Genomic DNA, 13,185 nt, shown 5'->3' with positions numbered 1-13,185 from the left:
ACCTCCAAAAGAAGTGGAACATGATGACTACTATAGCTATCCTCCTTTCAAAGCCGAGAGTGACTGCACCTTAACTTAAGATGAGAACAAGGAACAGATAATAATGATGGCATGCATTGGACGCTGACTCTGAGTGATTGGTGTTTGTGTTGTTGTTTGTTGTGCTTCAAGTGAATTCATTGTGTACTAATATTTAATCTACGCACCAAAAGTGACTCAAGTCAATGTTTCCCTTCTTGTTGTTTAGTAACAAAATTGTACTTCTACTGTAGGCTGATCCATTGCATTTGATAATATGGAATCTGGACTCACTCGATACACTGCAGACCGAGTTGGACAATACCATGATGATGACCACAGTGACATAATATCTTCGCAGTCAGTCGGTCGGATCGGAGATGATTGATTGTATAACTCAGGGAGTTTCATGAGAGGCATAAAAGGTAAACAAATCAAAAACTACCACAGTACACCTACATGTCTGTGTAGTGGTTGAGTCGAGCCACAAGTGTGTAGTAGTGGTGGGATGACTGACAGCTGTGCATGTTTTAGTTACCTAATTTTGAAAAGCTATGCTGCTATATATGTGACATGTGTGCTCTGTCTTGCGCAGTCAAAATTCACACTAAGTGGAGGTTGGGTGGGAGCCGTGGGCCTGCTCTGTCCTGTTGCTGTTGTAGGTTAATGCTGGAACCAGACAACAGAGTAGACATGATTTAGCCATGCCGCTCTGAAAGTGTTTGCACTCCTCCATAATTTATGGGGTTTTTTCTCCATAATTTTTAAATATCCCTTTTGTTTTCCCATCTACACTTACAGGCCGGCCAATACCCTGTGCTAAACAGAGGAAAATAACTCACACTCACCTACCAATTTGCATCCGTCAGGCAGGCAGTGGCACCTAAGACTGAAGGATGCAGCGTTCATGGAAGGGAGGACCAAGAGGAATGCTGAGACATGCAACTCCCCAATTTCACCAGGATAACATACAGTAACACTTTAGTAACAACATTCATCATCTTTTAAATAATTTGATTAATTTTTTCTCTTCAATCATTACGATTGTGTGTTGTTGATCTCTGCTTATAATTGTTCCCTAAAGCTATTTTTTCATTTTCTTTGCTAGCTTTAAAAAGTAAGCCCGGTATAACAGAAATAAAAGTGCATGTAATTTGGGCCTCTCTGAGGGCAGACAGGCATGGCACATTGCATGATATTTAATAATATACTGCTGCCCTGTACTGTCTACTAGTATAATTAGTAAGTAAAACGTATCATTAACCATCAAGTCATCATCATCATGCATGCATTTCAATGTTCTCGCTTAACAGAATTATGGATATGATGGTCGTCTCCCAAGATTATATTTAGTTGTTTGTCCGTTCGTAGTGTTTTTCTTTGTCAAACCTTTCCCCAGACCCCCCTTCCCACCCATTCATCAAACCCTAACCCTCTTTCCCCGGGCTGTGTGATTTACATTAAGGTGTGACTAAATTTAATGTACACCAATAATTGATCACACCCTTGCTGGGGCAGTGAAAGCAACACTAATTCAATTTCAAGACAGGGCGAGGATCTTCTTCTGCTTGCCCACCCATGCTATGTATATTTGCAAGTCAACTTTTTGTCCAAAGGAACCTAATCCATCATAATTAATTGCCGGCATCAATTGGATTCATCATCCTCCTACACAGCACTAAAGGTTACGCTTGTGTCGAGTCACTGAACACAACTACAGTTTGTAACTTGTTGTACTAGGCTATCCCCGCCACCATTATATTTTATTTTACTTTAGCATTGCTAATCAACATTATTATTATTGTTTGGCAGTCTTCTTGTGTATGTACTATACTTTGTTCTACTACTCCTCCCAGAGTCTCTCTCAGGCTACTGACTGTCTTATTTTCTTTTTTTTGCAAATGCTACTGCCAGAGTCTACTACTACCACCACAATCATGGCATCTTGGGAAACCAAACCATCATTGCCACGCAGACATCTCTGTGCCTAACTTAAACATAAATGACAGGTAAGATAAGAAGTTTGGGGGGTATAATAATGGACTAGGAGGAGAGACTGACAGTACTAGTAGGACAAGTCACTCAGTGTGGGGTACCCCATCTATCTGTTTGTGTGTAACAAAATCAGCAGATTATTTAAATCAAACACTGGCTGCGGCCCTGCATTAGCAAGGAAACCATGTGATGTAAAACAGTAACCCCCCACAAAACATTAACAACATATGCTAAGTTTAAGTATAAATATAATTTAATGCCCTAACAAAAATAAACTATGTAAAAAAATACCACAACACCCGACCCACCCCTCTCCCTAACCCCAACCAATGTCCAAAACGAGAAAGTCCAACCAATGTCCAAATTGTCCAAAATAAATAAACCCCAATGCCCAATTCCCACCCACCAAAAAAAGGATTAAAAAAGGGGCAATCCAACAGGGTCTTATGATTATCAGCGGGCTCTGATTTCCTTCTCCAGGACCTTGATCTTTTTGTTCTGCTCCTTTAAGTGCTCCTCTAGACGCGCCATTCAGAGGAGCATGCAGTGCGCATATGCTCTGGAGTTGCATCCATGGGGCAGCAGTGCTGGATGTTGTAGTGGGGCGGCGGGCAGCTGCCTGACCGCCGCGCCGTATCACTGGAGGGTGTTGGCTGGGGCCCGGGGCATTGGAGAAGGCTGCAGCTGCCACTGCCTCCTCCTCCACCAGAACCACCAGCCGGCGATATTCTTGGCAGATGGCCTCCAGCTTCCGGCGCCAGACCATGGCTGCCAACTCCTTCCTGGTTGGTTTTGCTTGGGAAGAAGGAGCTATAACAAGAAAGAAAAAAGACTACTATAACCAATACTCTTAGCAAAACAGTTACACAAAATTAATTCAACACATAGTGGCAAAGTAGCACTAGCAAGCACAGTGCATAACATTTGTGGTATCTATCCTCCCACTTCCTTGGCCTCTAAAGTTTGTGGGAGTTTCAGGCATTATACTAGCACTATGGACTTGAGTATACAGTACACCAGTCTTCTTCTTCTCTCTTGTTTAGAAAAATTATGTAACTTTGTTGTGGCTGGCATGCCAGCTCAGTCAGCTTGCGCCCAAGACAAACATACTCAAGTCATCATGACGTAGACTCACGTTAGTTTTATTTACTACTGTCTGCAGGTAGGGAAGCTCGTATTTTTCTATTATGGGTGGCACTGGCAATACTCAAGGGCAACTGCTCAATTTTACTTTGCCCCTGCCCTGACTAGTACAAAAAGGAAGATGATATCTGATCCAATGATCATTGCTTATATATGGAGCGACATGAGGTACTTTGTTTAGATTGATTGTGTAACCAGTCAATAGGCCACCCATGGCAGGCTGGCTGACTCAGTCAAAAATAAATTAACATAGGTAGGGAGTGGTCCTCGGATTCGGAGGAAGGCGCTTGATAACTACATACATACACAATATATATGCTGTGCTTGCAGACTACTGTGAGTCAAGGAAGTATTCTGAAAATACAACTTCTATTCTCCTCAGCTTTGCTACTCTGCCACAGTTTCTTTTACATTCTCTTCAAACTAAGACTCTTCATCCAGTGACAGTCTCCACCTACGCTATCTATGATGAATACCATCCAGGCATACATCCATTCAAAGAAAACGTCTATCATTCTTCTTAATCTCTCAAGAAACCGTATTTTGTTTCACCAACAACAAACATTTGTTCGTCTTTTTTTTTAAACCACCACCCATGCGTCCTTCCTTCCTTTCTTGCCTTGGCTTTGAGTTTGACCTAAACACCCCACAGGATTCTTGCTATCCACCCATACAGTTTCACCCACCCAGGTAGGCATCTTTTCTTTCACCTTCCACCCATCCTTCAACCACCCATGCATCTGATTCCTATCAGCCACCTATGCATGCATCCCATGTATCCTTCTCTGCCAGTCACAAATATTACATCTCACCCGTCCTTCCTCCTTCCACCCTTCTTTCCCTTTTCATTCAACCCATCCATCAAAGTCATCTGATCTGACTTTTAGTCTTCTACATAAAACTTACACAGCTGAGTTGAAGTCAGATAGAAGAGGTCTTTGGTTACTCAACTCGCATCGCTAATACTATTGCTAATGCTAAGTAAAGGGTGTCTTCTTCAACCGTTGTTCACAACAACTTCCTACTTACTAAGTCTCAACAGTACAGTGTACACCCTTGCAGCAAGTGTAATGTCAATAAGTAAGGAATACAACTTACCACCGCCCGCCACTGCTTCTGGCTCACCCCCTGCAGCTCCTGCAGCTGCCGCATCTCCTGCTCCCTCCGAAGTGGCTGCGTCGCCATCACCGTTGGCCCCGGCATTGTTGTTCAGTAGTACGCCTAGAAAAAACATTACACATTATATAGATGCCATATACACCTCCCCCTATTTATTATTTTTCAATAGCAAGATTGAAAAGTTCTCCAAAGACTAGAGGCTATGGGTGTGCAGGATATGACCCTGTCTTGGCTGGGCTCTTTCCTGCAAGTTTGTGTTTTTCAGGTTAACACTCACCAGAACCGCTCAAAGCCACTTTCTCTACCATCTGGTTCAGGGATCCACCCATAGTCCAACACTTTGTAACCATTATGTAAGGCCACTTGCAGATATTGTAGAAAACTGGGTCTTACTCTCCTTTCATACACCAACGACACTCAGAACATTGTCTCACTGTCATCTCAGGAGAATTGTAGTGTGGAGGGCTTGATCAGCTGCCTTATCCAGTATCTTCCTGGATGAATACTAATTCCCTTAAGCTAACAGGAAAAGACCGCGGTTATGCTGGTAGGCAACCTCCCACACCTCCTCAGCTGTGCCCTCAAGCTATGGCTAGTGTCCCTTCTCCAGTACCCTTGGTTAAAAATCTAGGCGTCTGGCTTGATGACAGGCTGTCTTTGAGTTGCCAAATCACCAAAGTGGCTTCCACCTGTTTCAGTATTTTAGATGGCTCAAAACAAATGTGTGTTGTCTTCATTTCTCTTTCCATAGAACCATTATACAGGCTTTGGTCATTTCCAGGCTTGATTACCGAAACATTCTTTACCTAGATGTCGCAAATGACCTGCTCAAACGACTTCAGAATAGTGCAAAACGTTGCTGCAAGACTCCTACTTCACCCCCCTAAGTTTTCCTCCACTACCAGCCTGCTCCATGAACTGCACTGGCTGCAATTTGAACATTTTGTTCAATTCATTCAAAGTATTAGGCTATGTGCATAAATGTCTCTCTAATTCTGGACGCATCTATCTCAGATCTCTAGTGTTACCATATATACCTAGCCGGGCTTTGCGATCAAGCAATCTGGAGCCTGCTGTGATTCCCAGAAGTAGGAAAACGTTTCACAGAGGTCGAGCCTTTTTCTTCTTATGCCCAAGCTGAGAAATTCCTTACCCTCTGATTTGAGATCATGTAATTCTCTCACAGTCTTCCACAAGAAGCTAAAAACCTGGTTGTTTTAACATTGTTTAAACTATGTAGGACAGTTTTGCTGTTTCGGGTACCTTACTGTATTTTCACGCTGGGAAACCCTTTTTTAGGTAGCCATATGCTTTACAAATCTCTATATAATAATAAAAATAATCATAATATAAGTATTATTATTAATAATAATAATAATAATAATAATAATAATAATAATAATAATAATAATAATAATAATAATAATAATAATAATAATAGACTTTCTCTTATCAGCCTCTTTCAGTCAGTTCAGTGGAGAATTCATCTCTTACCTAAAGATAATAGTTGCGTGGGTGTATCATTTCACCTCCTTTCGAGTGCTTGAACTGAACTGCATGACGGACTGCTTTACCACCATATCCTCTGCCCAATCCTGCTGCCACCCCCCCTGTGCTTCTCACTCTAATGAGTTAACCCTGCATATGCTAGTACATTACACCTATACCAACTGGGCTTGCCAATACTTGTTTTTGTAACCTGCTCGTGTGGTGTGTACAGAGCATTGTGTAAAGCGTGTTCCAGGTTTTGTGGGGAGAGATCGAGAGACAGATTGAAAATAGTGGTCCAAAAGTTTGGCAAACGAGGCATGTCTTAGTGTCTGAATTAATTTTACTCATGGAGATGAGGCAAAGGAAAGAAGATCTAGATTTCACAGAGGAATGACCTGCATTGTTTACATTTCATCATCATCATACACTTTATTTCAATCACTTTATATCATAATAGTGTCAACAAAACAATGTGCATCACACATACATAAAAATGCAATTATAAATACCAATAAATATACTTTTAAAAAGTCCAAAAGACTCATTTAAAATACAATATAAAAAAAGTTAAAAACCGGTAGTGATCAAAACTAACTATAATGCTCAATGGTATAACCCATGGTATAACGACACCATACTGATTACAGAACGTTCAACCAGGCCGAGCCTACTCGACACCTAAAAAGACCGTGGCACAAACTTTCAACCAGTGACCTGCACTCCGCTCTTGTAGAATTCCGGCATGAGGCACATATGGATATCAACACTACATATGCTGCCTTCCATGACTGGATCACGAAGGGACTAGATGCCCTCATCCCTCTCAAATGGACTAAGGGACGTAGCTCCCCTTCCAACCCATGGTATAACGACACCTTAACATCCATGCGGAAGGAATGCAAGAAAGCCGAGAGAATCTGGAGACGAGAATACAATGACAGGGATAAAGCTTTCTACCTGTCTAAACAAAAACTCTACCACAAAGCTATCTGCTCCGCGCGCGCCACCTTCTATGCAGAAGAAATTAACTCTAGCCCTAACCCTGCTAAAGTTGTTTTTAAACTAGTAGAAGAACTGCAGAGTAGCAGATCCCCTTCCTCCAGCATCACCTCCGCGCAACAATGTGAGGACCTTGCCACATTTTTTGCAGAAAAGGTGCAAAAAATCTACAAATCATTCTCACAGCACTCTACTGCCCCACCTAACTCCCCTAACTCCATCAGTAATGGCACCACTATGATGCTCATACCTGAAATCTCACATGAGCATCTTACGAAATTATGTAAGAAAGTCAAGTGTGGATCTCCAGCAGACCCGATGCGGCCGACCCAATTCGTCGAATCCCTAGAATTTTTTCTGCCTTCCTTGGCATCCATACTGAATCTCTCCTTCTCTTCGGCCAATGTCCCGACCGCTTGGAAACAAGCTTGGGTCTCTCCCATCATTAAGAAGCCGACCCTGGACCCCTCCAAGTTGGAGAACTTTAGACCTATCTCACTGCTCCCATGGCTGTCTAAACTTGCAGAGGCCCACGTAAACATCATCCTGTCCCAACACATGGATCATAATAAAATCTTAGACCCATCCCAAAACGGTTTCAGGCCGGGCCACAGCACTGAGTCTGCCCTCTTAGCCACGTCTGAACACCTACGGACGATAATTGACGCCGGTCAAAGTGCTGCGCTGACCCTGTTAGACCTCAGCGCAGCCTTTGACACGGTCTCCCATAACATACTTTTAAATCGTCTGGCTAATGTGGGAATCCAAGGTCTTGCCCTGGAATGGTTCCGCTCCTTCCTGAAAGACAGATCTTTCCGGGTGTCAGCTCCCCCATTTCTTTCCCAGCCCACCCCATCGGACAGGGTGTCTCTCAGGGCTCTGCACTTAGCCCATCCCTTTTCAACCTATATGTGCAGCCACTCGCCGCAGTGGCTAAAGAATGGGACCTCACGCTGGTGTCATACGCAGATGACACGCAGCTGGCCATCACTCTCACTGAAGGTCATTCTACCACGGCCTCAAGATTTAGGGATGGTCTGGCCACTGTAGCCCAGTGGATGACGGACAACTGCCTGCAGCTTAATGCAGGAAAGACGGAGGTGCTGCTCCTCGGAAAGAACACCAGCTACTGGAACGAGCACTGGTGGCCTTCGTCGCTGGACACCATCCCACCTCCAAACTCCCTGGTCAAAAACCTAGGCGTCTGGATGGACTCCTCACTTAGCTTCCAGACCCACACAAAAAAAGTGGCAGCTACCTGTGTGGGCCTGTTGAGGAGCCTCACTCCAATACTCTGATTCTTCTACTCCAAGGTTCGTCATCTAATTGTCCAAGCCACAATTCTCTCCTGCTTGGACTACGCCAATGTTTTACTACTGGGTGCCAACAAAGCGGAGATAGCACGACTGCAACGCGTGCAGAACACCGCGGCAAGAGCCTTGGTCGGTCTCCCCCGCAGATGTTCAGCCAGAGCTACAATTCGAAAGCTGCACTGGCTACCCATCGAATCACGAATCCAGTTCAAAACACTCATCATGACATTTAAAATCCTTAAAACTGGACGCCCAGAACTACTCGGCCCACTCCTAACACCATATGTGCCACAACGCAACCTACGCTCACTAGGTCAACACCTACTGATTGTACCCCGGACCAAGCTTGCCCGCACTGGTGGACGCTCCTTTAGGGTGTTGGGAGCCAAACTATGGAACACCCTCCCACTGAACATTCGCTCATTGGAAAATCTGTCTGCCTTCCGGAAAGCCGTCAAAACCCACCTGTTCCCCTCTCCCTAGGTCTCCTAGCTGTCTTCCTCTCTTCCTCTGTTAGAGTTTTCCGTGGTTCTTAGCGCCGGGACGCCTCCTTGCTGGGGCAGCTGTTGCGCTTTACCAAATGCTAACATAACATAACATAACAAAAAGGATAATTGCATGACATAAATAAAGGCCTGCCAAAAGGGAAAGAAAGCAACAATGTTTAACATTCAAATGAGAGGGAAGCCCTAGGCATCAGATAGACCATTTGCACAATCATTTACATATTTCGAGCGCCTTATCCATATTGCTATTAAGAACCTGCCCAAACAGAAACCACAATCCAGCTGGTGCTGGATTGCAGTAGTCTGAATGCCTCCTGGTGGGGAACAATCCACTTTGTGCAACGGCACTTATAAAGGGGACAAAAAACCTAAACATTAATAAGAGATGCAGAACCCCCATGGCAGCCTAAACAAAGATCATTGTTAGTTCCACTTTCGTGTTGCTATTTGCTAGTAAATGGTTTTACTGGTAACAATCCATACCTAAACTGACGTAAGAGTTCCTAGCTAAGGGAGGAACAAATTAATGATACTCTCATAAAATGCATTTGTTTTGTGGTCAATTAAGGCTTCAGAAAGATAACCCTTACAATGCATACTATTTTCAGTAACAATATTCTCCCTAAAAATTGCATTCATGTTGACCTTAGAGATTGATCGCATGGTCTGGGGAGAGACCCAATATGTGTCCAAGCCCAACCTGTGTAACAGAGCCTTGATGGTACAAAGCATCAGTATTTTCCTTGCACACTGTGGAGACAGTAGGTCTTTAAGGCCCATGCAATAGGACTCAGGGGAAGGTGTGGTCCAGAGCTGATACCAAAAATTAAGAAGTCAACACACAATCTTATGGGTGATTTACTTTTGCGCTAGATCTAAATAAAGTGGTGTCAGTGGGGTGCTTGCCATGAGGGTCAATAAAGACCTTAAAAACCTATCCTCTCTGAAATGACTGGATTGGTGAACTGCCCAAAGCTCAGCATCATACAATACCACCCCTGCGGCCTTAACAATATAAATTTCCAGCGCTGGAGCCACTCTTTTAGATGCCGTTTTCCTATAAATATTCCCTATATATGCAGTGTGCTGAATCATGGGCAACTGTGCCTTCACCTGTGGTACCCAAAATAGATTTTTTGTAATTAAAGATGGGCACCACGTCTAAGGGGGTGTTTATATTTCAATGAAGTGGCCATTAGCAAAGTCAATAGATCTTGCCTTTTGGCTTTGCCAATGCCGTGCAGCATCAGCAAAAAGAAAAAAGTATATAATCAATGCTGACTAGCATGGGGTAAAAAAGGAAGGTACCCGGGATGGTCAGAGAAGTAAGTACACACCACACAGATGCAGGAGCAATGGTGAAGCTGTGTAGGGGAGTAAAATAAATAGCCTCAAAAAAATTCTCAGTGGGGAGAGCAACCGACACGCTGGAGGGGTTATTTTATTTATTTATTTATTTATTTTTAATGAGTTTTATATAGTGCTGGCTAGACCCGTAGGTATCAGAGCGCTTTACATTAGGTTACACAATGTTACAGAAAAATGATAACAATTACACATAACATCAAGAATAATCAACACATTGAGAGAGGAAAGGAAGGTGAGACAAATAGAGTGGAGGGGGAGGAGGGGGAAGTGTGAAGGGGGAGGATGAGGTAAAATACGGCAGGAGAGACGAAAGGAAGTCTGCCCAATGACCGACTGGGTAGGTGACGTCCTAGGAGGGAATCCATAGTCCTTCTCCCCTTTAGCTAAACAAGGTAGCTACATCGGGCATCAGTCAAAAAGCTAGGTCTCAACTAACGAGGGAAAGCTCACAGAAGAAAGGCCAGTTGGTAATCAGGGTGGGAAATGTGAGCATGGACGGGAGACGGCAAAGGTCAATAACGTGAAAGAGGAGAAGGGTAGAGCGGAAAGAGGTAGGGTGAAGGGGGAGGAGGGAGATAAGGACAGGAGAGATGGTGGGAAGATGAGAACCACACAGGGAGGAGAAGGGAAGGAATGTTCTGGACGAATCAACACGTGGGGTAGAGAAAAAGAAAATATATTCACTCCATGGAGTGCTGAAATATACATAAAGAAAAGTTGCAAACCTGATTAGTCTGGCCTTTGCAAGCATGACTGTTTTTGGGGCAAATAAATGAAATAGACATTAATGTTAAAGTAAAACTAATGCTATCACTAGTTGTCCTATATGTGTTTCCAAAAAAAGTGTAAAATTACCCATTTAAAAAAAATTTGAAACACATTACATGAAAGCAGCTTCAGTCTACCCACCCTGTTACTGAAATTGACTACTTTGTAGGTGGGTGTGCATGTGCGTCAAAACAAAATGGCATCGTGGACAATGCAGATGTGCAGTGGCTGGAGTGGGCTAACCCACTTCCCCATGCTGTAAGCAGTGTGAGGGGAGGGGGTGGGGGGGCAGCAGCAACATGTGAACGTGAACAGACCCATGGATGGAAAGGGATGACCAAAAAGGCCCCTGTGAGTATATGTAACTGTATGTATTTGTACTATCATGTATTTCTTTTTTCAACCATTAAATCATTGGGGTAACACCCACAGAATCAAAGGACCTGGGTATGAATTAATATAAAGAAAACGATGGTCCTTGACTTTCAATCAAATAAAGCTTATATAGATTTAATTTCTAATTAGATAATGCGATTAAATCTGCATACTTCGACTCAATCAAGGTGGGGGAGATATATTTAATTTGACACTGATTGTGTATACATTAAATAGAAGGAAAAAACAGTACCCAAAAAAAAGATGAATATAGCCTAAGAACAGAACGAAAGAGATTGTAACTACACTCTAGGTACTTGTATTACCAAAATTTACATATTTATTTACAATTTCATAAAACAATTATGATCATGAACAGCGCAAGGGTTTGGCCTCGCCACCTGGGAGGCCGATTATCTCAGGATGTGGTTCGATTTTGGAACCGCTATGCAAGTTTATTGACATCTTTCTAAAGCCCATTGCGGAATCTACAACTTGCTATTTACGAGACACCATGCAGGTAATCCAACTCATGGATGGCAGCTTTTTCGATTCCAAACAGGAATTGCTGGTAACCATGGACATCTCGTCCTTATACACCAGCATTCCTCAACAAGCAGCGATGATTGCAATTGAAAAAGCCCTAGACAATAGAATACGTCCACCCAGGGTCCCGACCAATTTCATCCTATCACTCCTAGAAATAGCAATGAAAAGAAACTATTTCATTTTTGATGGGCATTTCTATGAGCCAACAAGTGGAGTGGCTATGGGGGCAAGCTTTGCCCCAAACCTTGCCATCATCTTTATGGATGTTTTTGAGCATAAATGGTTCCTACATGATACCAATCCCCACAGAACAAAAATTGTAGAATGGCGTCGATACATCGATGACGTGCTCCTCATTGGATATATGTCGTTACAACGCGCGCGTTACAACGACCTACCATTACAACGCAGTTGTAACAACGCAAGTCGTTACAACGACTTGCGTTGGGGGGGCGCAAATTTAAAACATTTAAATTACTATTCCAACACCAGTCCCCGTGGATAGCAGGGAAGGTGTTGGGATAGTAAATTAAATGATTTACTATCCTCGAGCGCCCCCCAGCGCAATGCGTTGTAACAACTTTCGTTGTTACAACCGCGTGGTAATAGTAGGTCGTGGTAACGCGCGCGCTGTAAACGATGCGCACCTCCTCATTTGGAGGCGCACGCTGGAGGAGTTAATGACCTTCCATACTTGGTTAAATGAAAGGGATGATAACATACAATTCTCCATTGAAAGTAGTAACAACTCCATAAACTTTCTTGATCTGACTATTAAAGAAGAAAATTGTGTTTTATATACCACACTCTTCAGAAAACCAACTGAAAAGAACACACTTCTCAGATATTCCAGCCATCACCCTCGCAACCTCAGGGATAACCTACCATATGGTCAATTCCTGAGGTTGCGACGCAACTGTACCAAGAAAATTGACTACTTCAAGGAATCCGATGTTCTAATTAAAAGACTCACTGAACGAGGATATCCTAGAAGTTTAGTTAGGAAAGCTCGCAAAAGGGCATGGTTCAACAATAGAGAGTCCTTACTAGAACCTAAACAAAAATCAGTCTCCACGGAAAACAGACTTATATGTGTCACCACTTTCAATACACGAAGCACAGAGATTAAACAAACCATCAATGCACACTGGCATCTTATAGCGGAAGAGATAGGTATAACTGAACCCCCGATGCACGCCTTCCGTAAAGGTAGGAGTGTGAAAGACTTTGTAGTACACTCCATGTTTAACCAAAGGAAGATTGAAAGTCAAACATCACTATGGAACATTCCCCCTGTACTGGGCCATTTTAAATGTGGCAGTTGCAAGGCTTGTACAATGGTATCAGAATTGAAAACATGTACCTACAATAACTATAACCACACAATGCAACAACATACCAACTGCAATACGATGGGGGCTATTTATGCTATAATGTGCCCATGTGGCTTCATGTACATTGGCCAAACCACCCAGAAAACCAAGACCCGTATTCTACAACACTGCAGCAAAATACGCTGCAAGGTACAAGGGGCCCCACTA

This window comes from Lissotriton vulgaris, chromosome 6, assembly GCF_964263255.1.
Source record: "Lissotriton vulgaris chromosome 6, aLisVul1.2, whole genome shotgun sequence".
NCBI lineage: Eukaryota > Metazoa > Chordata > Amphibia > Caudata > Salamandridae > Lissotriton > Lissotriton vulgaris.
The sequence above is the reverse complement of the archived record's forward strand: the minus strand, read 5'-3'. Positions refer to the sequence as shown.